The sequence below is a fragment of the Acipenser ruthenus genome, chromosome 10, assembly GCF_902713425.1.
Source record: "Acipenser ruthenus chromosome 10, fAciRut3.2 maternal haplotype, whole genome shotgun sequence".
Taxonomy (NCBI): domain Eukaryota; kingdom Metazoa; phylum Chordata; class Actinopteri; order Acipenseriformes; family Acipenseridae; genus Acipenser; species Acipenser ruthenus.
Window position 1 is genome coordinate 32,293,199 of NC_081198.1, and position 23,700 is coordinate 32,316,898.

Below are 23,700 nucleotides of genomic sequence, written 5' to 3' on the forward strand. Positions count from 1 at the left end.
TACAATACCATTCTACCCACTCACAATGATTCATTCTACTTCAAGATGTCTTCTTGTTCTGTAAGCTGTTCTATTTTTTTATTTCTTAAATGCATTTTGTTTAAAATTGCCTTCATTCCCTGAATTAATTGATTGCATTTCAATAAAGAATGGTAGTGAAGTGAGAATAAAGTACAGTACATTGTATTTCTTTGTCATACAAGATTTCTTTCTTTTTCTTTTTGAAAAGCTTAGCATAGAGCTGAGAGAGTAAAAATTGTGATGGCTTATGTATATTTACACTAGTATTGTTATTGTCTTTTAATGTTTATTTTAAATATGAAAGCATTACTTGAAAAGTTAAAGTTTTTTGATACTGTTACATTTTTTAAATATTTCTGTTTTTGATTCTATATGTTAATATTGTTGATTTATTTAAAAATCATGAATCAATTTCAATATGTGTGTCAATTCTTATTCTCGTCAACTGGGTCACGGTATTGTCACAAGATTAAATTGCAAAATAAAACTGCTCAATATTTTTTTTAAAATTTGTTCATTTTTATGTTTATCCACTATACTAAAGATCATCAGTAGCACAGTTAAAAAAAATGTATCTTGGAAAAATATTTTTTGTAAAATCAAACAAATACCAGTGTATTGTACTCTTCTCAATTTAATTATGTACATTTCTAGGCAGAAAATAGAAACAAATGTTACAATTTTTTGCATCATTTAACAAGATCAGAGGGTAAAGTCTTGACAATCACTGGAAACTTGGTTTGAATAATATTTTTAACTTTTTTTGAAAATGTTTTTGCATGACCAAGTTGACATTTCTTGAGGGACCACAATGTTTATCTTGTTGCCATATCTATACACATTTGGTGGGAGCTTGGCAACTTCGGTTCCTTGCACTCTAGCGGTAGTAGAACATTTTGGGACCAAAAACTAGACATTACATTGAAAATACTTCTGCATCTAGCAGAACCTGAGGCACCAGAGATGAAGCTGTTCTGAATCTTGTTAGAGGTACCCGAGAACACTGTGGCTGTTGACAAGATACTGTTGTAGTCAGAAATCGGAGAATTCCACAATAATTACCTCTGTTTGAGGAATTGGTGCCTTCATTGTGCCCTCTGAATGCCAATAACATGAGGTTTACATGTGCCTTTTTAGTAGCTGAACAAGCAAATGAAAACTGAAATATAACTTTAGATAGTCTAAATAAAACAAACATGGAAATGGTGTTATAAAACGAAGGGGGGAAAAAAGCTCACCATTTTGGTTTTCGTTTATTGCATTCCATAGAACAAAGTCGTAACAATATATATATATATATATATATATATATATATATATATATACGCACATAGAAAAATCAATACACAACATTTCCAGCAAGTTGGGCACTATTAAGCGAGGCATTTCAGAATGACGTGCTTGCCTTTTTTCTGTCTCCTCAGATTCTGACTTGCTCTAAAGCAGCACAAGGCCTTTTTGACCCAGATGGCATAGAGTTCACTATGAGTGTGCGCACATAATCTGGTTTGTTTACTTTTTGCTGTCCTAAAACTTTTAAATAGAGGCTCAAGAGCTGCTGTGTTGATCCTGTGGTTGTGTGTGTGTGTGTTTATTTATTTTTTTAATAAAATCTCACATCATACGGTGCTCTTTTTTTTCATTTGCCATTTTTTAAACTGTCTCGCAACTTCTGGTGAGGCGGTAAATAAGTTCAAGGTATATTTGTCATCTGATTTTTGTATCCAAATACAGTCACAGACATAAGAATTTGTGGACCAAGGTTACGAAAATCAGACAATTACTGTAAAGTGCATTTCTGTCTGTAACAGTGTGTTCTTTCTGAGATGAGTGCATTCTTCATTGGGAAGATTCCAATTCCCTTCATGTACTATAACAACAAACATTGACATTGTAGGTTCATTTTAGTATTGCTTGATGAGACCTTTTTAGGAAAATGTAACGGTTACAAAACCTTCTGTAAACTAGTTATTCCTTTTTCAAAAAGCAGTGCAACTTGCAATTTGGTGTAAAGACCTTGGTGTAAAATCAGGGCCTTAATGTACTATTTAGACCAAGAGTAAACATTTACAGTTGGTTACAGTACAGTAGCCTGCTTCTTATTTCACAGGTCTCTGGCACGGCCTTCTGACCTTGCAGTTTTGAAATACTGTCTTCCCTGAGTGTGTGCCTGTGAGTTCTGTCACAGGCTGAATATTTGTTTGTGCAAGAAAGAAGGCTTTGTCCTGGGCCCTCCCATCTGCTGTCGGAACAGAAAGGACGGTAGCCCAAGGATATCCTATGGGGCTGTTGACTGCAGTGCTAATAAAATACACTGCATCCTCCCGTTGCTGTATTACAAGGTTGTGTGTGTGTTGCTATTGGGCTTTAGCCGCAGTATGACGTAGTATAGCATCGTAGTACATTAAATGCAATTAATTCATCCGGAATCGTTGAGGAAAAAGTGACCGTATTCTGACCTTTAAGCAGAGCAGTGTCCCCATGTTGCAATACAGTAATTACTGTAGGATGGGCAGAGGAACAATTTTCTGTAAAAAATCCCTCATCATTCTGAGTTTGAATACCAGTGCAGTCATTGAATCACTGTTTTAACTTTGGGCAAGTTGCAAATTCAGTTCTATCCTTGCTGTGAAATGGGTGATGTAAGATCCGATGAATTGACAAGATGTTGTTTTTATTTTACTGTCAAGCTTTATTGATTTTTTATTCACAATATTATGTACACGATTTTAATGCAGAGTCTCTCCTGGTTGGTAGCTCAATATGTTTGACGTCATTAAGTCAATGGCAGATTTACAGCAGATATCCGGATTAAATGTTTGTTTTTTCCTGGAAAAGGAACATTGAGACAGCTCATGATTTGGCAAGATGAGGGGGAAAAAATAATTTAGACATAGTGCAGAATAAAAATAATGTGCTTTTTGAGCATTATAGATTATGCAGCTCCAGTAGCCCCTTACAGGACTGTATTGTGACAGATTGATAGATTACAGTCTCCATGAACACAGCTTTCTTGTGCAGACTATCCCATACGCAGTTTTAGCTTTTTACCCATTTAGACATGACATTCTTACCTCTGCATCGCTGTCAAATGTGCAGGATCATAGTTCATAACCTTTACCTCGTCTCTCTGCAGTAGCCCTGGCTGTTGTCTGTGCTGTGCCGCAGTAACAGTGCTACCCTTTATCATGGCTGTCCTGTTGTGTGTGTCCCACACTTGCGGCAGTGCAGAATCAAATGCTCTGCTGTTGTCTCACTCTCCTTATTGTTTTCACACAGGGTACCCTGCTGTTTCACCTGCCACAGTGCCAGCTGTCCAGACTGTATCTTCAAGCTTCAGACTGCCCTGAACTATAATTCTCCTGTAAGTAGTCTATCTTTACTCTTTATTGTATTGCAGATCCCTTTTCAGAAGCCTTTTGTTGTGACTATACATAGTTATGAACTGAGCTAGGGTGTGCCCTTTTATAAAATGTATTCAGCTGTATTCAGCGTGTAAGAGCATTATAAAGCATACTTCAATTAACTCACACTAATATTTCAGGCTGTATTTATCCTTCTTAGTCCACTTATTAATTTCAATGGCTGTTAGGATTTTCATTTTACTTGAAGGTTCCACTTAAATGTATTCTTGGTTCTAGCACCAACAAGAACTACTGTACCTTGTATGATTTTTAGAATGAAAATACCAACACACCAAGCATTATGATTACCAGGCACAAATTTAAATTGTGCACAGTGCATTCACTAGGCTGTAACAGATTTGTAGCAACCAATTCAGGGCTCCCAAACTGACGGTGCTGTTGGGGATTAACAATTGCTTTCCAAATATAGTGGTAGACGGCTAACAATGAAACCCCAAGGGCGTTAGACCTCAGTCCCTGTCTTTCTGAATCGGTCTGTCAGTTTTTTCTAGCTGAATTGAAGGGCTGTATTCTGAAGCTGCTTCAACTTCACTGCGAGTTTTCCAAGTTTTACACTGTTAACGTAAACAAGGCCAAGGTAGTACCAGTGCATTACACACAGATTGTTTGTGAAGGCATATCCTGACTCATGACTGCTGGCTGGCTTGGAGTGATCTGCCAAGGAGATTCTTTAATCGAACTTTCTCATGCATGCTGGCCTAATCTTCTGCAAGGGCTGCTGCAGAATCTGATCTGAAATCCGTTTGTTCCAAAAATAAGTCTTTATACATGCACTGTTAACAACAGGGATTTAGTAAAACCCCTTGCCCTGAATACCAAATCCCTTCTTTATTTGCAGTTGCTCACCATGTACTGTAACCACATTTTCCTCATGGTGCCTACTGATTTTAGATGAGATTGCCTGGCTGGTTGTGCTCATCGATCTCTGAATGTAGATTAATAATAATAATAATAATAATAATAATAATAATAATAATAATAATAATGCATTTAGTAGCTTCAGTGCTTGCTTGCTGGATTATGTGGAGCAGTAAAATAGTCGATCAGATCCATATTCTAGCATCTCTGTGAGGAATCGCTGTGCTGTTTTTTCTGCGTTCACTGACCTAAATTGCTTATTATACAACAGTAGATAGGATAAGAATGCTAATTATCAGCCTGTGAAGGATATATTCTTGTGGACAGGGATATACTGTACTGAGCACAACAAACATGGAAACTACTTGATCAGAATTAAAAAAACAATAATAAAGTAAAATCATTTTGAAATTCACTTTTTGTAAAACAAATCTTTTTATACTTTTTTTTCGTGTTTTTATATTCTTGTCAATCTACTATACATTAATAAAAATATAACTTTATAAGATTGTGTGTTTTATAGGATATCTGCATAGTAATTTGAATGTAAACATTGCCACGGTTAGATTGTTGCTTCCTATTATCGTTGCGAAACATCCAATAGTTTGCCTTACACACCTTGCTTGTGGTCTTAACTTGCCAATGATATAAGTTCTTATTAAAAGTGTTAAAAGATGTACAGCTCTCTGTGCCATCAGCATGCACCCCCTTCATTATCTGTTCAAATGTATATATTTGATCACTTCCCCTTAGCTGTATCAGCTCTGTTGAGGAGCAGTCTGTTCTATGTTATCTGTATGGGCAGCTGTCAGAAGGGACAAAGAGTCCTAAGTTGTTGCTAAAAGTCTGTTGTCATGATGCATTGTCAGCTGGCATTACATATCTTTGAGTGCATGGAAGAAGCTAAAGCACAAAGGGGCAGATTCATGCAGTTTTCACACTAGGCTTTCATTTGGTACTGAGGGCACACTCAGGCTGGACTCGAGCAATCATGGAACAAGTTTACTTAAAACCTAACAAAGAGATACATGGCCTGCATTATTGTGTGTAGAAATAATGCAACTCAGTGTCTGCATTGTAGAAATCTAACGATTGTTGATCACCAGGGCTTTTATTTTCCAAGCCTCACACATTCATTGATGGATTAATTGCTTTATTTTCAGCCCCACATAGCTACTTACCCATGTGCTTTCCTTTTTTTTTGTAATGCGCCCTGGAATGCTTGCATGAAGAGCACTATAAGTGAAATTATTATTATTATTATTATTATTATTATTATTCTTAGTAATATTATTAGTATTATTATCCTCCTCCAAAAAGCAAACCCAGCATAAAAAGCCTGTTGTCCTATTTCTGGATTAATATTATTGCCCCTTCTTTATAGTTTTATATTTATTTACACAGAATTATACAGAAAAATTACTGCATTTGCTGTTAAATTATTTGAAACAACTGCTAAATCACAATGTAGTCAGTTTATCACTCACCTTAATGCATTTCAAATTATACTGTATATTATCAGTTTCCTTTTAATGTACTGCATATCATTGTTTATAGTAATATTAATAATAATTATACTAGTCACTAGACAGAGCATAGGCAATTCAATCTGTAGGTATGAGCATTTAGTGTTTTAATGTAATTGAAACCATGTTAAATACAGTATATATAAACACACACATGTAAATTGTTATACATGACTATTATTTCTTTTAGCGACACAGTATTTGTCAGGTTGAGATGAATTGATAAGTTTTCAGGTCCCGGTAATGTATAGACTGTCAGCATTAATATACCAAAAACGTTTTTATTCACTGATATGTAAATACATACAGATGTATGTAAAATAAAAATAAAAAAGTACCTGCAATAGGAGTCGAAATTCACTAATTGGAATATTCTGTGTAAAACAGGCGATGCTAGTTTGGTATGATTCTTTTGTTACATCGCACATCACTATCTCACATCAGATGTGACATGAAGAGACACTTATTGCAAAGTAGTTTTATTTATTTGTTTGTTTGTTTTTGTTCAATCGGCGCAGCGCACAAATAAACTAGATGCTGAGAAAAACTCAGTGTATTAATACAACAATAAGTTTAAAAAAAAAAGAAAATATCAAGAAATAAGACAAAGAAATGAACACGTTCATCGCAGAAGTTAAGTGTGATTTAATTGACAGCCGCAGTTTGTGCACATTTGCTTTTTAATTCACAGATAGATTTTATACAGATTGTCCCAGGGAGAAGTGCAGAACAGACCATCGGTAGTCAGCAACAAGTAGGCCTAACGCATTTACAGTAGTGCAACCGTTTTGAAAATGGATTCTTGCCAGAAGCTTCAAGATAGGTTTCATGTTCATTGCAAAACAAAAAAATAAAAATAAAAATTACTTTAAAGGACTCAGCAAGAATAGTTTCAATGAGTATAACTGGACAAGATAATTTCTTTGGATCATATATGGCCCAAATAAACAAGTTTGAACAACTTTGCCTTTTGTAGCAACCATTTGTAATATAAGAGATGCTAACCATTTTAAGGGTCATTCCATGGTAACGGGGTACAAAAAGTGGGACAAAAAATATTCCGAAACAGGGAACATAGTTATCTCTATATATTGTCTATTTTCTGTAATTAACAGTTTAAAAGATAGTTTCCTTCTGCATTTCATCATCAGAGCTGGTTGAACACCATGATCATTTTATAAAAACATATGTAAGATGGACAGATATAACTGGCAAATTTGAAATATTATTAACCCTTTGCGGTCCTATGTTGGACCTGGTTCCGACATTGCAATTATTCCTATCCGGTCCAATGTCGAACCCTGTCCGACATCATCAAAAAGACGCAAAAAATGGGTTTCTAGTCGTTTTTTCTCCGGAAAAAGCCGGGAAAGCCATTCAATGGCCGAGTGGGAGCGACAGGAGCCGAGACAAGCCGGGGAAAAAAAAAAAAGGGCGTATCTCATGAATAGTCATACTTGCCCCTGGGATCAGATAGGGGCGGCCATAAGGAAACAAGCTGCCTGTGACTGCATCAGCGTTCAGAGAATATCACGGACATTTGCAGAGCTTTTTTCAGATGTTATAGTAATAAAATAATGACTTGGGATCGCATTATTGAGGCGTTTGGTGATAAAACGAGTGATCAGGAGTTGATTGATCGGAATGTACGACTATTATTATTATTATTATTATTATTATTATTATTATTATTATTATTATTATTATTATTTATTTATTTCTTCGCATATGTGAAAGCTATAGCGAACGAAAGGGTGGGGCGAGGCTGGAGATGCCTAGTGAGTGCTTTGTTGCAGGGCCTTTTAAACCCGTTTGACTGTGGGGAAAAAAAAATTATTTTAAACAGCGAGTCTAAAATTAACTGCGCGTGTGAAAATAAATTGGACCTATAAGGACCCAGGGAGAAATAAGGACAAATAGGAGAGTTGAGTTTACAGAGGAACATGAAGTGACCCTGGCAGAGCTGGTCTGTTTTGGAGATACGAAGAAAGAGGAGATAGTGTGACTCGAGGACTAGAGAGCGGTTGCAGGAATGCAGCGGTTGCAGGAAGACCCTGGGATGGAAAACTGAAAGGAGAGAGGACAACAAATTCAGAACAGTGGAGAAAACCAGACAAAGACAGAGATTCCATGACTATATCATCGAAAGAAGAAACACAACCTTGACTGAGGATTGTGATTAGATGCAAGAGAATATCAGTAGTGATGGGGAGACGGGAAGAAGGAGGAGGAAGGGATGATATATATGAGAGACGACTGAATGCCAGCTAGATAAGATTTGAGAGTTCCCAGGGTGAGATGCAGTTTGTCTTTTGCGTGAATGAGAGAAGATAGAATGACATCATGGTTGAAAGGTGAAGGGAATGTTTGATTTTGATTGCAGAATGTCATGAAGGTGGACCAGCCAGTTGCGCCGGAGGAGCGAGCGTGGTAGCCATATAATCTTGGGTCAGGAGATTGCAAAGGGAAGAGTTTAGTTCAGTATCATATTGCTAAGTCCTTGTTTTATGATGTCAATCATCCTACTGTAGAAGTAGCTAACACATGTGGCTGTTTGAATCTTCCAACTCTGTTTATTCAATAAATGCACAGGATCTAAATGTTGTTACATACGTTATTTGTTTTGGACAGACTGTGCTATAGAAAATGCTCGACATACATGCTTTAATGTCATATCTGGAAAACATTTCCATTATAGCCATAGTAAAAATTGCATACATGTCAACTGTGTTCACTTTTCTGAGAAATGTTTTCATTTGTAGTATACCACTGACGAAATGATTGGTGTAGTCATTTTAATGGCCTTGGGGAGGTTTTGAAATCATGCTTCTATATTTTCCACTTTTTATTTTAATTAAATGTGCAGCTGTCTCTTGAAGGTTTGTGTACCACACATTGCTAGGATGACTTGCTGTACCTGTTTTCTCTACAGCAAATGTATGGGTACAGCGTAAATAAATGCATCTGCACATTATTGCCATACTGAATGAGCAGCAAATCCAACTATTTTCATCTATTACTATGTTAATACGTGCACGTAATCCTTTTTGTAATTGATTCTTTTGAATCCAAGTTTCTTATGCCAAAGCTGAGATGGTAAGCAATAACATGTATACATATGAACAGATAACAAAGGAGATTCATGTTGCTGGCACAGAGGGCTGTAAATCTTAAAACCATGATTAAGAACTTCTGTTATTGATAAGTTAAGACCGCAATGCTTCTGAACCTGCATGCACTTGAACTGCTTACAAGGAAGATATATAGGAGACTCGATTCCCCATCTAAAAGGGGACAACCCATAATGATCCTGAATCCATGTGGATGACTGAAAATACACATGTTGCTATGGATAGTTAAACTGAGAACTCTATAATACATTTGTCCCACATACCATTGAGTGCTTTGGAAGAGTTTGTTGATCTTAGTTTCCAGTTGTCCTGGACAAGTGTGAAATCTAACATTGATTTTTGTCTGTGTGCTATCAACACTGTTTCTGCTAGCACACAACACACAAGCCAAAACATAGGAGTCTGTTGAGGTCTGAAATAGAGGTGTGTGAATCCACTGTGGGAGAGTGTGAGAGAGAGTGATCGCAATTGACACACCGGCACAGGCGTTCAGGTTTTATTTACAATGAAAATCAATTAGTGTCAGGTAGCTGCCACTAGGGTACCAGCAATAGTAATCCTAGTGCGGTGTTAAATAAACACAAAACATTCACAACTAAAAACATTGTTCAAAAACAACTAGAAAGTAAAAGTTGAGCAAACTGGTCGAGCACTAGTCCACTAAAAAGGTCCTGCTTCAGGAACAATCTCCTTGACACTTCCTCCCTAAACTGTTGCGGGATAAAAATCTCCTAAAGTAAATCCTATTCTCCTAGTCAGATAAAGATCCCGTTTTCACACGCGGGGATCACTTTTTGTTTTCTTCAAAGCCAATATAGTCAGACATAATTGACAATCAATAAAGCAATAAACACCTGGCCACATTCCGCACCTGTCTTATCAGGGAGGGGGATTCTAACCCCAACCCTGCCATTCTTAACACCATTTTTTATCAAATTTCAACAAACTTAATCTAAAAAACAAAATACTGGACAGTGGAGCATTCCTGCCGACCATGAATGCTTGTGAACTTGTTATAGTTTTAAAATATATTTTTTTTGTTCATTTTTACATGATGCCAGATTAGTGTTTTTCCAGCATTGTCCAGAGCTTGTTCTCATTTTATTTATTTATTTATTTATTTATTTATTTATTTATTTATTTATTTATTTATTTTTCTTGGATCAAAGCCCGTAGGCTGCTATGTTTCCAAGCTGGCCACTATCCAAGACAGACTACTCAAAGGCTATTTTCTGGCCTTTACACAATAGAGCTTACAAACTCATTTGGAATAACAGTTCATTTAGTAATGAATTGCGCTTCCCTGCTGTTGCTGTCTCGACCAGCTCCATATTGGATGTGAATTCAAACAGTAGACTCATTTTAAAGGCCTCGCTGCTCATTCTTGGCATCATGATATTTAAGTTCTGTGTAAGTGTTCACCTTTGTTTGACGTTTGCTAACCGCTTTTACTTTGCACTTCAAAAGACATGTACTGCTCACTTCCTAATTTAACGGTGAGTGTAAATAAATGGCAGAATTCACAGGTTCCGTGAAACTCGTGACCACCATGATATTATCATGTCTTTAATTCAAACAAGTTGGGGGATAATGTTTCCTCTGCAGTGGCTTAACTAACGTTTAACCCAGATTTAACATTAACACTACAAGCAGAGCAAATTAAAGCAGAGCTCTGAAAAAGAACTACCTTCAAAATGCCAAAAACTTTGTGGTAACAGCCATTACATAAAAGTGGCGAAATTAAGTTCTAAGCAACTATAGTAAAGCAATATCCCAAATAATTTCATGAAAGTGGAGGGTGCAGCTTTAAAGGAGAAACAACATATATCTCTGCATACCTTTGATAATGCAAAACCTAAAGGGAGGATGGTTTACAGTTCAAGAAGCATGAAAATATCTTCAGATTTTATACCATGTAAAGAAAGTCTCATCAATTTAATCCATAATCGTTACACTCTTAGTGAACTTTGGTCCTTTTTTGCCTTTTGTCAGATCTTTACAGTATATTCTATTTATTCAAATACCTGAATATTCCCCACCCCTATATGTTTTACTGTCTGTCTTTTTTTCTTGGGGATTTGGGGTAGTCTGTTCCCTTTTTGTGCATATACAGACGTGTTCAAATTTGTTGGTACCCCTCCACAAAAAACGAAGAATGCACAATTTTCTTTTTTTTCTGAAACTGACAAAAGTAATTGGCATCCACCATTGTTTATTCCATATTTAATAGAAATCAGACTTTGCTTTTGATTTTTTATTCAACATAATATTGTAAATAAGAAAACAAATGAAAATGGCATGGACAGAAATGATGGGACCGCTAATCTAATATTTTGTTGCACAACCTTTAGAGGCAATCACTGCAATCAAACGTTTTCTGTAGCTCTCAGTGAGAGTTTCAAATGTATCCCAGCATGTCTGTTTTGGAATCATCCCAGTATTTACTGAAGCCTTCTGTAATAAAAATGTCATTGATTTTGTAAGCATTGAACATCCAGTACATGCTTTTGTGAGGTGTGTGGTATGGTTTAATGTTGTGCAGGGTGTAGAATGTGTTTTCCAGTTGATAGTTAAGAGGGCTGCAATGCTTTCAACATATCGTACTGTTGACTGTCTTTCATCTCGGAATGGGGGTTTTCAACACCATAATATTTTAGTTGGCTCTTTTTAGCTGATTTAGTATCTGGAATCAAAACTCAGTGCAACTCTGAAACAGAAAGATGCAATTGTGCAACATTATTTTGGATACAGTATCAGAGTACCCTTAGTAAATGCCACTGTACAGTTTCCAGAATGCTTTGTTGTAGCAATAATACCTACTTAATGCTTTAGTTAGATCCAGGTGTCTGGTTTCACAGACCCAAATTGAGCAATCTTGGACTACAGTACTTCACCCATGGTAACAGAGTTAATGTGAATATGCATCTATGAAACCAGCCATAAAAGATTCAGTAGTATTTCATTTTTGATGCTGCCTTTATAACAAGCATATAAATAGTAGTGTAAATGGGAGCCATCACCATACCACCCAATAACCAGTTCCATGGTATACAGGAATACCTTACTGTATTACAACTTTCTGAAACTGAGCCATATTCCACTTTTTTTGTTACATTTTCAACTGCAGGCACATATTCTTCAATCTTTGAAACCCTCTTGCCACGCCTATCATTTAGGCAAAGGTTATGTCACCTGATAGTTCTGCTGTAGCTAAGGAAAGCAAAATAAAAGAATGATCTATACTGATTTTAAATGGTTATTTTGTTCATAGTACAGTCAGACAGTAGATGCTTTATTTAGTGGATATTATCAAGATAATTTGAATGGTAAACTCACCAGGTTTGTAAAATGTGATGGGGCACTGCAGTGTATTCTAGCACAATCCTAGCCACACTATAGCCAGTCTGTAATAGTAAGCTTGTGTTGTGAAGCTGTTGGCATTCTTCAATAATTCATGAGCAGGGTCTGTAATGGAAAGCAGTGGTGCATGGAGATGCTTCTATCATCACATAATTCATTTCTATCAAGTAGTTTGGCTTCACTGAATCATTTATTATCTTGTCCTGTTCAGCACACCACAATACAATTAAAGTCATGCCAAGACCTGGACGATGCGATTGGGTTGAAAAACTCTCCTTACCTGTCCCTTTCATCACCCGGTTCCACACTGTCGTCATTGTAAGTGGAAAGAATTTACTGGGTGTGAGAAACTGTGGACACTTAAGTTTCCGAAATGGAATAAGCTACCAACCAAATTTTAAAAATATAGTATATATATTTAATCTCCCATTAGACTAGCAATAATATTATCATAGCCCCCCACCAACCCTTTGAAAACCATTCTGGGTCTTTTTTTTTTTTTTTTAATAATTGAATTTAAGCAAGTACTTTTTAAATACAATGTGTTTGCACCGGTGAGGATGATCATTTCATGTTGACCTAGCGTGTCTTTGTAAAACAAACCCGCAGAAAATTGTGTGGACAGGGTGTTGTTGCTATAATTCAGCATCGATTTGATAGCAGTTATTACTCTGGCTAATCAGGTGGTCTCCCAGAGTGATATCCACCTAGCTGAATATGGAGGCCACACTAATCAAAGCTACTTTGGCTGTGTAGGGCAAATCCGTACCATCCTCCGCCGTGGTTTTACAACCCATGTAACGCAAAGTGTGGATAGCGTTCACCGATACCGGCGCAGATCATGAGAGAGCAGAAAGGGGGGGTATTTCTACATAAAGGCATTTTCCAATGCTGTTTGAGTCAGCCCTACTTGAAACGGGTCTAGTTCAGATTTCGTACATTCCTCAGGACCACAGTGATCAAAAGACATGATTTAAAATATTATCATTTTAACACAACCTCTCCCAGATGACTGACTGCTTTCTCTGGTGGTTTTGACCCTCTATGTGAGGCCGAGCATTTGGGCTCTTTTTTAAGATAGTAAGTGGGAGGGCCAAAGAGGGGGCAACTTATTTTGTCTCTCATTTTTTTCCTTTTTTGCTAATGCGACAAAACATTTTTTGGGGGTTAAGCTCCATTGGTGCCTGTAACACAAACAATACTGCCTCTCCCTTTAAAAACATGTGTCAATATTTATGAATGCACCATGACTTCAGTCTGTAGAGAAAAGAAAAATGGCATATCACATGTTTTAAACAAGTGTGAGAAGGACGGTAACAATCTGACCGAACACAAGCGCCTGGAAGTCCAGAGGTGCTGTATTAACCCTTTGCGGTCGTATGTCGGACCTGGTCTGACATTGCAATTATTCCTATCAGGTCCATTGTCGGACCCTGTCAGACATCATCAAAAAAACACAAAAAACGGGTTTCTAGTCGTTTTTTCTCCGGAAAAAGCCTAGAAAACCATTCAGTGACCGAGTGGGAGCGACAGGAGCCGAGACAAATCGAAAAAAAAAAAGGGCGTATCTCATGAATAGTCATACTTGCCCCTGGCATCCCATATGGGCGGTCATAAGGAAACAAGCTGCCTGTGACTGCATCAGCGCACAGAGAACATCACGGACATTTGCAGAGCTTTTTTGAGATATTATAGTAATAAAATAAATACTTGGATTGCATTATTAAGGAGTTTGGTGATAAAACGAGTAATCCGGAGATGATTGATCGGTATGTATGACTATTATAATAATAATAATAATAATAATAATAATAATAATAATAATAATAATAATAATAATAATAATAAAAATAATAATAATTATTTATTTCTTACATAGGTGAAAGCTATAGCGAACGAAAGGGTGGGGCAGGGTTGAAGATGCCTATTGAGTGCTTTGTTGATATGCAGGGCCTTTTAAACCCGTTTGACTGTGGGTCTAAAATTAACTGCACGTGTGAAAATAAATTGGACCTGACGTGCCTGACACGCACTTAATAAATGGACTGCAAAGGGTTAATACTAGCAGTTTCATGCAACAGTTCTGACAGTGACAAAATGTACTATCGTGCAAAAATGTTGCTTAAAATTAACCGTTTTATAGAAATTTAGATCAAGAATGAAAAACTAAAATATAAATACACTTAAGGTTTGTGTGTTGCACACGTGCCATTAACAGAATGTGTCTGCTATATTGGGTAGCGATTTATATATCTGGAGAATAGCTTATGAAATTGTGATTAAGCAATTTGTGACTAACTGCTATTCAATACTGTTCTGTAATACTGATGATATATGTCATACTCAACAACTTTTTCATCAAACTGACGCTCTGATTTTGACTTTATAGTCATGGTGAGGAACGTATGTTACAGACCTACTTGTTAACACTATTATTATTATTATTATTATTATTATTATTATTATTATTATTATTATTATTATTCTTTTACTTTTAAAGCTTATATAAACAACACAAAAGCAAGCATTTACGATGAAATGCTAGAGTGGAAGCAATACATTTAAACGCTTCATAAAAGTTTTTCCAGGGTATTGGTTAGGTTAGCCTGTCTACCATATGTTTGTTGTCTTACAGAAGTTGTTGTGTTGGCAGAACCGTTGATTATTAGATTAATTCCCTGCAAGAAACCTCGACAGGGAATCCAGAGGTCAGCATTTCACTAATGGTTTGACTATTACATTTAATTTAGTAACTGCTGTACATTTCAGTCTGCCAAGCTATTACATTATTTATATATGTATAAGTATATTTTTTTGAGACTTACATGTTGGTATCATTATTTAAAAATCTAAATTGCCAAATACCCCCCAGATTAATGTTGTATTAATATTCCTACTGCAAGCCAAATGTCTTATAGAAATAGTGAAAACTACAGAACCCCCCCAGGTTTAAAAAAAGAAAAAAAAGCTATTTATTTCCATTAAGTTAGCTAGAATGTGGTCCAACATTTTCCATGGTAATTCTACCTGTATAAATGCAGCAAAGGATGTGGATATAGTATCGGGTTCAAGTGAATGCTTATCTTATTTTGGGTAATTCTTGGTTAATGTAACTCTTTAAATCTTTGCTATATATTTGTCTTTCATGTTTTGTGGAAATGTTACAATGGTTTTCTTTCTGTCTTCCCTCAGCACATGTCTGCTTTTCAGCTGACTGGCATTGACCACAAGAGATCTTTAACACTAGAAAGACCGCATTTATAGACATACCTAGAACAACCATGACAGAAATGTGTTTATATACAGACATGTTACATAAAGCGCAACCTCAAAAAATGAAATAAACAAATATTTGAAAAGAAATGTGTATATGGGTATATCCTGTACATAGAAAACTACAACTGAAATGATGTAAATAAGTATAAAAATAAATAAATAAATGGGTTTATATTGCTTACATAACCAAAGAGAATATACGCAACTGAAGCTATGCATTTATACACAGACATGCTATCGAAATGACATGAATAAATAAACATTTGAACAGAATGGGCTTCATTTACAATCATTTACAAATAAGTGCTGGCACAAATCACACAGATCATGCGCTTTTCAGAATATGCAGTGCACTTACCTACTTACTTTGGCATTTGGCACAGCTATCAACAGTAACCCAGGCTTCTGGCACCAAATGCCAAAGGATTGCTTCTTCTCCCACGGGATCTGCTAACCTCGGTGAAACTGCTGCTGGAAGATTCATCTTTGCAAACCCATTCTGCTTCAGAGCCTGATTCGTCATGATCCGTCTCTGCTGCATCACAATCGTTGTTTGGTAACATCTGCAGTAATTCCAAACACAGCTTTGCTGCCCTGCGTCTTACCGATCCATTTTCAGTGTGTATTGGGGCAACAATGAATTTCTTAGAAAAACGAGTGACTTTTTATAGTAACCACAGTGCAGACAGACAGCCTGGTACCGTGAGCTGTCAAGGCTGATTGATGGGCTATCAGGAGGCTCATTGAAACAATAGAAATGTCAAGAGACTGCTCACTTGAGGAATGCAGACTGATATAATCAAACTTCAATACATGGCTGCAAGTCCCGACTGATCAATACAAATAATACCTCAACATTTAATTGTTATAATATGTTTTATATGTATTGGTCAATTTGACCGCTCCTGGTTGGAATAGGTACGACAGTATTTTATCTCGCTAATTTTTGCAGCTACGTGATTCTTTGTCAGGGTAATTAGTACATATATTTAGGAAAGGACAGCTTGGTATCTTAAACACACACACTGCAATGTAAGCTTAGTGTTAATGAATGAATGCATGTTTTTTAACGTCAATAATTTATTTAGAGCCCCTGTACATTTCAGACATTGTTTCAGAAAGAGAAGTCCTGATTTGTTTTGATAGTTTTAATTTATTATACTAGCAATGCATGGAGCTGTACCACACTTTACATCTGGCAGAAGAAGCATCTGCACAAGGAAACAAGACATTTTCCCTCAAGGGAATGCCGCTTTGTGAGGCCTGAGCTCCACTAGCCTCCAGCCTGCCATCTCGCATGAACAGGCACTACACTTGTTTACTGTTGTATGCTGCAGAAATGGAGGCAACAACTTTGGGAGTAGGCTAATTGGTTCGCTCACGTTTACCTTGGTTTGTTGGACCAAGATCACTTGTCAAAGAGCAGTTTTTATATCTGCAACCAGTTAATCTTTAATAGCGATCTCTTCAGATGTGTAGTTTAAGAATATAAAAACATTTACAAACGAGGTCATTCTTCCCATCTATGCACTTCCAGTTCCTAGTAGCTAATTTATCTCAAAACTGTGAAGTTGGATCTTAGAGTCCCAGTGATTCAGCATCAACAACTTGGTAACCCATTCCACCCTATTCACTCTCAGTGTGAAGATGTGTCTCCTTCCCTCTTTCCTGTATATCTCTACTTAATTTTCAACTGTATCCTCTGGTCCTGGTTTCTGTTTTATGCTTAAAGTATTGGTTAGGGTTACCTTTATCAAATCCTCTTCAGATTTCAAAGACTTCAAACAAGTACCGTCCTGCCCCCCCCCCCCCCCCCCCTCCAACTGGCATAATCGTGTTCAGTCTATTTATCCATTTACTTTCTTTTATTCTTCTATATGTCGGATTGTCTAATTTTAGCTGTTCTAATACTACAAAATTTACATAATGTATGTCATGTCCTTGACTGGTGAAGTGCTGTACTATTGGTTCATTCCTTTTTTTTATTTCTAATTAATGAAAGGTGGTTATGAATTATTTTATATAAAGTAGTTCCAGCCTCTCCAACATATTTGATTTCATAAACAACATTGCTATTTTTACACTAGGTATTAGTTTTTAGTAGATATGTGGTGTTCTTATGTTTAATTATATTTTTACTTTTGTCCATGTATTTACACACTTTTTACATCTACTGGTGCACATGTTTGTAGAACCTATTTTGTCAATTATTCTTTTATGTTTACTGTGAACTAAAATATCACCTAAATTAGCTTCTCTTTTGAATGCTACAACTGGGGCCTATTTTTCAAAATGTTTCTGAATTATGTAGAATCCGCAAGTATTTCCAAACTATCTTAGAAATATTGGGCAAAAGTTTAGAGTAAGTCATTACTAATGGGACTTTTTTATCTCTATTTTTATAATCTAGTAGATCATCTCTTTTTAGGTTATCCACTTTTCTTAACTCCGTCTCTATAATTCTTTCTTTGTATCCTCTTTTTTTTAAGATTTGTTTTTAATACATTTCTTTGTTTTACATAGTCACTTTCTTTTGAGCATATTCTTCGTATTCTTATTCCTAGACCCTTTGGGATTGCCCTTTTAAGTGTGTATCGGATGTGCAGAGGACCTGTGTAAATACTGGTGCATGTCACTAGGTTTACAGAAGAGGTCAGTCTCAATTGAACCACCTTCAAGTTTTACTATGGTATCTAAAAATTCTATTTCTTTTCTTGTCCATCGAAGGTCCACCTTAATATTACTGTGTATTTCATTTGCCATTTTATGAAACTGGAAAAGAGATTCTTCTCCATGTGTCCAAACCCCAAAAATATCATCTACAAACCGAATGTATTCTAAAGTAATTGTTCTTCCCATTTCCCCATGTATGTACTGGCAAAATGCATTCCTAATTTAGATCCTATTGCTGTAACATCGTTTTGTTTGTAATTCTTATCAACAAATGTAAAACACCTGTTTTCTAAAACTACGTTGATCATGTTCAGTACCTCTGCTGTTGGTATTGATTTATCTAGTCTATTATCTAGTGCTTTTTGACAAGCTTCTAAAGTTTCTTTACGAGGGACACTTGGGTACAAGGATTTTACATCCACGCAAAATAAAATTGTATTCTCTGGAAGGTTGTGTTTTAGTGATTCAAGTCTTTTTAAAAATTGTGTTGTATCCTTAACATAGCTTGGTAATTTCTCAACGTGCGACCTAAGTTGTTTTTATGCTATTTCAGCTATTATGTGTGTTGGATTATCAATTGTACTGACTATCATTCGCATAGGGTGATTTTCTTTGTGCATTTTAGGATTTCCTCTTGCTAGGCCTGTTCTTGCATTATGTGGCTGCATGTATTTTTTTTTTTTAATTCTTTTGATATAATTCCTTTTATTGTATAGTCAGTCTGCAATTTCCTTAACCTCTTTTACCGATTTATTGATCTTATTGCTTTTAACTTCTTCATATGTATCTGTATTATTTAATTCACATTATACAGATTTCATATAGTCATCTGTGTTCATTATCACTATTCCTGAGCCTTTATCTGCTGGTCTTATCATTATATCATCATCATTTAACAACTCAGTCATAGCTTATTCTTCAATATTGGTTAAATTAAGTTTACATCTTTTCTTTAGTCCTACAATTATTTCTTGTTTAACTACTTCAATATACATATCTTACCATTTATCTTTTCCATCCGGAGGAGTCCAAGTGTTTGTACTATTAACCTTAATCCCATGCTCATAATTACCCCCTGAATCTGAGATATTTTCATTGAAAAAATATTCAGCTAATCTCATGCGTCTCTCCCACTCCTTTAATTCAGTGGCCACAAATTATAAATATACCCACAAATTCTGTTTGCCTTTTTGATTGCTTTCTCACCCTGTCTGGAAGCTGGGTTGGGTCTGACTATCACTTAAGGGTCATCTTCTTCTTTTTTTATTTTTTATATAAGTATTTTAATAATAATATCTCCATCTCAAATAATTCGCAACTGAGAACATTGTAAAATTATTCAAATGAATACACACCTGGCAAGATACACTGTTAAAAATGGTTAAAACGTAAACTTACTTTGGAGCCATGAAAAAAGTAACCCTTTTAAAACGAAAAAAGTAATTACTTAAATACTTTTCAGCAGTGTTTATTCATGTATTTGTATTTCTGTTTCTTTATATTGATACATACTGTATCTTAGATGGTAATCTCCTAGGGGATTTTTCCAGAGAGAAAAAATTACCTGCGGTTGTAAGTAGGTTACATTTTTCAACTTCATACTGCTTGTAATAACCTAAATTAATGGCATGCTGTTTTTAGGGCATGTCTATTCCTGCTACAGATAGGTACAGTACACTTCTCACTACAGTTAATCATTCAAGAGAATGAATAATGCATGTTGTGAATCAAATGCTGCACACTCAGGTCATTCACTTTTGTGTATTGGGCCACATTTTAAAAAGACCGGTTTGCTGTAATTCTCTTACACATTATTTAAACCTAACCAAATATTTTAATGCAATCAACAACACCAAGTAGTTCTTGATTTTAGATAACCAGAAATGGAAAGCATTATTTTAATACCAGCAAACTGTTCAACAACTTCGGTATCCAGCTTCTGGGTCGAAATCTTACTTGTTTAGCACTTTCATTAGCTACATCCCTTATGTATGTGCAACAGTATTTTTGCACATACATTTTGCAGTTTTCCCATGTTTTTCACATGGTAATATGCATTTTTCTTCTAGAGCATTTTACAGCACTGGAAAACACGAGGGGGGGAAAAAAACAGAAAAATAACCACAACATACATGTAGGGTAGTTATACAGCAAAACCAATATCATAAACATGTTTTGTTTAAATTACAAAGGATAAAGGATTTTTTTTGGTTTTGTTTGTTAGTCTCTTTTGTTATACATTAGCATTGTACATTACGTTTGATACTTCTGGTGAATACGGTCAGTTTATCCCTCTAAATAAATGTTTGTGTTTGTTCAAATATTGAAATATTTGTCCCAACACTGTTTGTAATGCCAAAGGGAACAACCCCAGCACAGAGCACGCAGCCCACTAGCTGTGGTTGTCACAACAGATGCTGTCCTGATGATTTAACTTCCTGCTTGACAGGGTAGAAAATAGGACTGGCTCAAGTACTGCTGCACATGGTGGCTTATAAATGGTGTGACATTGCCCTGATTTAGGCAGAGGAATTTTAATTACAATTTTGTTGAGTTGAGTAGATTTTTAAAAAGAACACTTCAGAAAGATGATCAATTTTTCATCCGTTTGTCTCAAGCAAATAAAATGGGTGAGGTATCGTTGCAAAAGATATTTCAGTTTTTTATTTTTCTTAAAAATATTTCCCAACATAAAACTAATGTCACCTTACAATAATTGATTTTGAGTTTCAGTGTTTTAAAATAAAATATCAAACAACGAAATTTCAATGTATCATTTGCAATTCAGTAATATGAGAGAATTGGTCAGGGCTCTGAATACTTTTGCAAGGCACTGTATATATATGATTTCCATTACAACTAAGACATAGCTTCTTTTACTGTAAACTAATGTAGTACATCTGCGTTTCCTTTTTATTATTTATTTCTTAGCAGACGCCCTTATCCAGGGCAACTTAAAATTGTTACAAGGTATCACATTATTTTGACATAAAATTACGCATTTATACAGTTGGGTTTTTACTGGAGCAATCAAGGTAAAGTACCTTGCGCAAGGGTACAGCAGCAGTGTCCCCCACCTGGGATTGAACCAACGACCGTCCGGTCAAGAGTCCAGAGCCCTAACCACTACTCCACACTGCTGCCCTACATCTGACGATGTAGATATCCTTCTTCCTGGTGTTTGATGGCTGAAATGTAATGCTGGCTCCAGGGATCAGCCTATTTTGCCTCTTTGGTGAATCGGCACACACAACGGCTGCAATGCTGGCTTCAGGGATCAACCACAATGCAGCCTCCCTAGCACATCAGCATGACAACAGTCTGGACTGAGCTGAATCGGGTACTTCTCTGGGGTCTTCAAGTGGGCACCTTCCATCCTTAGTGTTTCGTCGACTAGACCACGACTCCTTAAGAGGCTTGACAGTAATTCTGGCATCACCCTCTTCCACCCCCCACTCAGCTAAGCCCAGCTTACTTACCTTCCTTTACATGTTGTGGAGTGTGCCACAAATCCTCGACAACCCACCTCCTCTGGGGTAAACATGGACTCTCCATCCTCGCTGTTCCGCTTCAGCAGCTAGTTGAGCGTACCGAAGTTTCTTTCTTTCGTACGCCTCATCCACAGCATCCTCCCATGGCACTGTTAACTCTACCAGGTGAACAAGGCGTGCTGAGCCAGACCACAAGACAATATCGGGTTGAAGGTTAGTGGTGGCAATCTCAACTGGGAAAATAAGACGTGGTCCAACATCTGCAAGCATTTTCCAGTCTCTAGCAGCTTCCAGTTGTCCTAGATGAGTTTTGGTTTTAATACCTTTTCTTGGAGGTTGCTCCCCTGAATGGAGGATTGTTGTTCTTCATGTGTCATATTGCTGGCATTGGCGGCAACATGTTGGTCATGCTGCGCTTGTCTTCCAATGCTAAGGCCAGCACCTGGTCATGACGCCAATTAAACCGTCCTTGGCTAAGACCCACCTTACTTACGTCCGGTAAAAATATATATTATTGTGTATAATATGCAATATATGTTTTTAGCTGTATTTGAAGGATTTTGAGAAGTCAATTTTTCTCCTTCTCTTGCTTTTGAAAAATAGTCATCTCAGTACATCAATTATTGCAGAATTGTATTACCAGTCCGATATTTGATTAGGAAAATGGCTCTATCTGTAACAATATTTCAAACCCACATGTATAACTTACTACATAAACACTAAAGTAGTTCAGGCTGTTTTATTTAAGCATTTCCAGTTGAATAAAAAAAACACCCTAAGAAAAATAAAGTACATTTAAAAAGAAGTTTGGTTTTGATGAGATGGATCAGAGGGATATTCTGAATTGCAAAGCTGTTATTTACAAACCAGAATCTTAAGTGTGGTTGCGTGCCCCTTAGTTTTAAATGGAGTGTGTGCCTCACTGGAAGGAACCTAAAAATAACAATTTCAATGCTAGAGAATCATAGTTTTAGGTTTATGGTTTTGTGTTTTTGGATTGACTTCAAGGTTTGAGCCTCACCCTTTATTGTAAGTTCTTATTATACAAATTCACTTAACACACATTTCCTGTTTGTGCGAATTATTTTGGAGCCCTCCCAGGGAATTAAAAAAATAATGAAACAAATCTCCCTAGTTTGAGCAGTTGAGTGTAAAGGATATTGGGAAATGTATTCACTTGCATCCAGATTAGCACTTCTGTACTGTAGTGCTGTTTCTTGATATATCTTATCGTAATAGAGGTAAGTATCCTTTGTGTTGTGATACAAGACTAAAAGCACAACACAGCTGATTATAGTTCACCAAGTGGTTCTTGAATGAAGAGTAAGTGTGTTTTATAGTTGATATAAATACAAACTTACATTTTTCTTAACAAAATGGTCCCTTTTGATCTTATGCATTATACAAGTACCCAACCAGTACTTCAATCAGTTCCTTTCAGAAGGAAAGGTACAAGTGCAGCTGGAAATTTCAAAGCACTGAAGAATCTGTTTTAAGTGATTTGTTATTTTTTATGATCTGTTAGTGATTTATAGTACTCTCGCAGAGTTGTGTTTTTATTGCAGTTATGCTTTTGAGTTATAGGTAACTGCATAGAGTGATGTGGTGCAGAACAGAAGCTTATTAAAATGCACTTATAAACCTAAATTCATTGAGTAAAAAGGCTATGTAAAATGATTTTAGGGCATATTACAACATTCATACTAGAGGAAAATGATCTGGAAAAATGTATAATGCACGGGCTATAGATGTGTACAGCAACACAGGTAATAACATGTTGCTATTTATTGCTATTTTTATTATTATTCTTTGTTCATTTTTGAGGTATTACTACAGAGAAAAACTAAAACTGCTACCGATTATGTTTTGTGATTTTCATGTGTTTTTTTGTTTTTGTTTATATAATATCTAATAAACCGTGAAGAAAAGTAAGCTCTCA

The 23,700-nt window shown here is 36.2% G+C and overlaps 1 protein-coding gene across 6 annotated transcripts in view; it reads left to right on the top strand.

Annotated features, from left to right (window-relative positions):
• Window positions 1-23,700, top strand: part of LOC117407636 (double-stranded RNA-specific editase 1-like) — a 141,934-nt gene that overhangs the window by 19,575 nt on the left and 98,659 nt on the right. For 3 of the 6 annotated variants that reach the window (XM_034924292.2, XM_059032042.1, XM_059032041.1), the window contains exon 2: window positions 3,301-3,385. The exons of 1 other annotated variant lie outside the window; for it this stretch is intronic. The gene's annotated coding sequence lies outside the window, so the exon portion shown is untranslated. Of the gene's footprint in view, window positions 1-1,445; window positions 1,528-3,300; window positions 3,386-23,700 lie in introns of those variants that run through there. 2 more of the 6 variants (XM_034012820.3, XM_059032043.1) reach the window with 2 other exon arrangements.